Source organism: Vombatus ursinus, unplaced genomic scaffold (genome assembly GCF_900497805.2).
Source record: "Vombatus ursinus unplaced genomic scaffold, bare-nosed wombat genome assembly UNPS02000749.1, whole genome shotgun sequence".
Classification (NCBI taxonomy): domain Eukaryota; kingdom Metazoa; phylum Chordata; class Mammalia; order Diprotodontia; family Vombatidae; genus Vombatus; species Vombatus ursinus.
The window spans coordinates 18236881-18242271 of record NW_020940527.1 but is presented as its reverse complement, the minus strand read 5'-3'; positions in this window follow the sequence as shown (position 1 = coordinate 18242271).

The following is a 5391-nucleotide window of genomic DNA, read 5'->3' as shown; positions in this document are numbered from 1 at the left end:
ACCGTGTTTGTCTATCACTGTGTGCTTACTTGTCTTGTTATAGCTATATCTGACATTCACTTGAGAGGCTATGTAATGTTCACTAGAAACCAAAATATCCCCTTAAGGCTGAAATGTATCATTGACCTTCCTGTACTTTTTACCATTGACCTTGAGTGTGTGACTTTGTGTGAGACCAGGTGACCACATGGTCCTGTTTGAGTAAGACCATGTCACTGTGACTATCTTTTTGCATGTGAATGGGGTGTATCTTTGTGAAGTTTTTAGATTAATGATTCATTTTGATAGATAAGAAAATGTTGAGAGGGGTCATATGTCATGGTCCTAGAAATAGTCCAAACAGTCCTGGTCTCAGGAGATTTATGTCTGAATCCCGGTTCTGCCTCTTAATAGTTGTGTCATCATGGCAACTCATTTCACCTATTTCAGCCTCAGTTTCCTCATCTGTAAAAGAAGGATAGTAATTCTTTCACATAAGGTTATTGTGAGGAGGGTGCTTCTGTAGGGCTTAAAGCTCTATAGGAACATGACTTATTTTTTCTTCTGATAGTATGTTTCTATAGTCCTCCCTGAGAGAGGGGATGATGATTTAGTAAGTTACTAATTAACTAAGGATATGTAGATGGAATGCCAAACTTCAGTCGGAAACTAGAGGACATTTTGATTGGCTGAGGTCTGAGGCAGGTTTAAAAAGCACATCGGGGGCTATCTCCAATCATCCTGATCTCTATCTTGCCATTGGACCCAGATGGATCTGGAGGAGAAAGTGAGGTTGGTGACTTTGCACAGCTCTCTTTCACTTAAATCCAATTCATGTGCAAGTCATGGCATCACCTTCCTGATGTCATGGTCCTCTTCAAGAATGAAGGACAAACAACAACAAAAAGCTCATCAATGGACTCCATCCAGCCCAGATTAGGGTAAGTTCAGCAGCAGCATGAGGTATTCTGGAGAGTAGGTTTAGATGATGGGGGAGCTACACTCCTTTGGGAGGCTTCTGAACCAGGGAATTATGGCAAGGCTTTTGGGAGGGACCTGATGATTTAATGTAACCAGCCTTCACTAGGTTTGGTAAGGGATAAAACCATCCACGGTGACCTGGGTACATATTTATATGATTTTCATTGCTTATAATTCTATAGAAATATTTTTGTAAAGTTGTACTTTCCTTAGGAATACATGAATACTCAACAATCTATGATTTCAGTAGTACAGGGAACTTCTGGGGGTTGGAACACCTTCTCTTATCCAGATAGCAACCTGCCTATGATTTTGTAGATAAATTCTACTTATACATTGAGGTATATAGAAGTTGGACTTGCCCAAGATCATACAGCTAACACATTTCAGGTAGGGAATTTGAATTCAAGTATTCTTGGTTATGGGTAGCTAGGTGGCACAGTGGATAGAGTGCCAGGTCTGGAGTCAGGAAGATCTGAGTTCAAATCTGGCCTCAGACATTAACTAGTTGTGTGACCCTAGACAAGTCACTTAACCCTGTTTGCCTTAGTTTCATCATCTGTAAAATGAGTTAGAGAAGGACATAGTGTCTACAAGGGTTAGTGTTGGGATGGACTACAGATTATATAATACAACCCATAGCTATTATCCTTCATTCTAGAAGAGGACCAAAATGAGATCATTATGTTGGAGTCAAGGTGCAGTGTGTCCAACTGTGGCTAATCAGACCAATATGAGCTCAGAAGGTTGGGCACAAATAGTCCATATGAACATTTGAAGTGGAGGTATTTCTAAATTTGCACATCTCATGTTTCTTTTGAGCTACTTTAATTCTGCTTTGCTTATAGAGCATAGCATCTTTTTGGATTCAGACATGTCATTCTGTTCTTTGCTAGTCTCCTATGTCACACAATTGATTCCAAATTTTTTTTTTGTGAGGCAATTGGGGTTAAGTGACTTGCTGAGGGTCACACAGCTAGTAAATGTCAAGTCTGAGGTCAGATTTGAACTCAGGTTCAAACCTGACTTCAGGGCCGGTGCTCTATCCACTGCGCCACCTAGCTGCCCTGATTCCAAAGTTCTTTGGAGAGACCTTGAGAGTATCTTTGTACTACTTCTTCTGACCTCCATGTGACCTCTTGTGTTGTGTGAGTTCTCCATAAAATAGACTGTCAAGCAAACATATGTTTGACATTTGCACAACTGGCCAGCCCATTAGGGTTGTACTCTTTGCAGTACAGTTTGAATGTTTGGCAGTTTAGCTCAAGAAAGGACCTCAGTGTCTGGTACCTTATCTTGTCAGATGATCTTCAGAATATTCCCAAGACAATTCAAATGGAAACGATTCAGTTTCCTAGCATGGTGCTTTTATACTGTCCAGGTTTCATAGGCATACAACAATGAGGTCAGCACAACAGCTCTGCAGATTTTCAGTTTAGTAGGCAGTCTAATAGCTCTTTTCGCCAACACTTTCTTTTGGAGCCTCCAAAACACTGAGCAAACTCTGGCAATGTGTGCATCAACATCATCATCTGGAAAGTATACTGCCAAGACAAGTGAACTTATCCACAGCATTCATTATTTCTCCATTTTCTGTAACCAATGGTTCCACAAATGGATGGTGTGGTGCTGGTTGATGGAGAACCTGTGTTTTCTTGTTGTTAATTGTTAAATCAAAATTAGCACAAACAGCAGAGAATTGATCCATATTTTGCTGCATCTCAGCCTCAGAGGCTACATTGGGTGCACAATCATTTGTGAACAAAAAGTCATACACCAACTCTCCCTCCACTTTAGTCTTGGCTTGTAGTCTTTTCAGGCTAAATAATTTGCCATCCTTGTGGTAGTTGACTTTGAGAAAATTTTTGATTACATTGAAACAAAAATCTGTTTTCTTCATAATACCCAACCATTAATCCTAGTTCTATCCTCTAGGAACCAAGCAGAATAAGTCTAATCTATCTACTATAGCAAGGCAAGTCTTCATGCCACTGCATAAACTTCTCTTCTCTAGGTTAAGCACCCTCCATTTCTTCAACTGATACTAATATGACATAGTTTTGGGTCTCCTAACCTTCTTGTTCACTCTCTTGAGGATGTACTCCAATGAGTTAATGCTTTGATATTTCAATGGGTATTTGATCTCTTGGATGTAAGCATTCCTTTCACCAGTACAGACTGTAACTTTTACATGCCATCTATTCAATCCTTCTTCATGTTTTTCCATAAATCCCAACAAGCATCTACCAAAAATGCTACAGGACTTCTCCCAGGTCTTTCAACTTTTTTGTGAATACTTGCACTGTCTATTTATTATCTCTTGTCTTGGAAACATGACCAGCCAACCTTTTCTAGTCACATATGTCATTGACTGTGTCTCCTTTGCTGCCTCCCCTGTGAAAATCATTATTGGTAGTATCTTGCATCCTACTTATATTCACCTTACATCTTTCCATTAATGTTTGGGTTATATACAGTATGGATTTTTTAGAGATTATGGTGTTCAATGTTTTGCAAGCATATAGCATTATTAGGAGACCACTTGCATTTAAAAGTTAGGCTTTTGTGGCAGGGAGAAAATTATGTGCATGTAGGGAAAATGCAAAGACAGGTAGTGGATAATGATCCTATGTCAGGGTATTGTAAGATTGGTATCAAAAGTGCCAAAGCTTAGAATGAAGTGATAGTGTCAAGGAAGGATAAATATAACAAAATGGTGGGTTTTTAAAAGAGCCATATTAGGGAAAAGAAAAGACTAAAATAGGGATAGGACTGATCATTGGAGTGACCAGCATAGTGACAAGGGATCACTGGAAATGATGCTTATTTATTACTTTCCTCCTGTTTTCTCTGCCAAGGAAATGATCTCTGGATTGGAAAGGACAGAACAAAAATGGCTAATAAGGGACTGATATCTAAGACAACTTAGGAGATAATAAGAGAACACTCAGAGATGCCCTTGATGAGTTGGAGTTGTTAGACCCAAATGATCTATATCCTTGGGTACTGAACAGGCTGATAGATAAGACTGTCAAGTAACTGTCAGTGATCTTTAAAAGATCATGTAGATTCAAATATAAAGAAAGAAGACACTTTACCAAACTCTTTCTAGGATACAAATATGTTGCTGATAACCAAACCATGGAGGGACAAAGCAGAGAAAGACAATTATCAATCAATATCATTAATGAATATTGATGCAAACATGTAACAGAATTTAGTAATACATTAAAAAATTCATTATGCTCAAGTTTGATTTATGCTAGGGATGCAATGATAGTTCATCCTTAGAAAAAAATTTAACATAATCAAACATAAAAATAGCTCAAACAACCACATGATTATATTATTAGATACATAAAAACATTCAACAAAATACATAACTCATCTCCGTTAAAGTAGGAATGAAAAAGTCTTTCCTTAACATAACCAAAAATACTTAGCTAAAACAAAAAAACTAACATTATTTGTAATGCAGAATTGCTGGAAGTTGTCACAGTAAGTTCATGGGTAAATGAAGAATGTTCCTTCTCAGCTATTATTTGACATAGTCCTCTAATGCTATCTATAATAATAAGACAAGTGAAAAAAAAATTAAGGGAGTAAGCATTGGCAAAGTGGAGACTTTTCCCCCCTATTTTTAGATGATATGTTGGTTTACTTGGAAAATCTTACATCATCAAAATAGAAACTAATAGGGATAGTTAATAGCTTTAGCAAAGTATCAGGATACCATAAAACCAATCATAATTTAAGCATATTGCTAACAAGAATTGGGAGGAAAAGATAAATTCCGTTGAAAGTAACTATAGAGTAAATGCAAAGTACCTCTTGGAGTTAATTTGCTGAGGCATTTATGTCTTACATAAATGCAGCTTTTAACCAATGTTTACAGAAAAAAATGAAAGACCTTCAATGTTCATGGCTGGGGCATGCTAATTTAATAAATATGATGATACTACATAATCTTCAGATCTAGCAGTATTTCAAACAAGCTCTCAAGAGGATACTTTATAGTATCCATGAAATAAAAGCAATATTCATACAAGGGAAAAAAAGTTCAAAAATTTCAGGGGAAATAATGGAATAAAGTAGGCACAAAGGAGGAATATAGCATTACTTGATCTCAAATCATAATATAAAGCAGTAATTACCAATAATTTGGGGGTGGATTAAAAAAGAAGTTTTATCAGTGGAATAGACTAGAAAAGCAATAACTTGAAGCACATAAGTACAAAAGCTTAGTTTTTGATAAATCTAATAACACAAAATAATGGGGAAGAATTACTGGGAAAACTAGATTGTTTGGTAGAAAATAGGTTGATATTAGCACTTTATTCCATGTATTATGATTCATTAAAACAGATAAAGATGTAAATATAAAAAGCCATAAACATAATAGAAAGCCATATCTTGCACAACTATTATTAA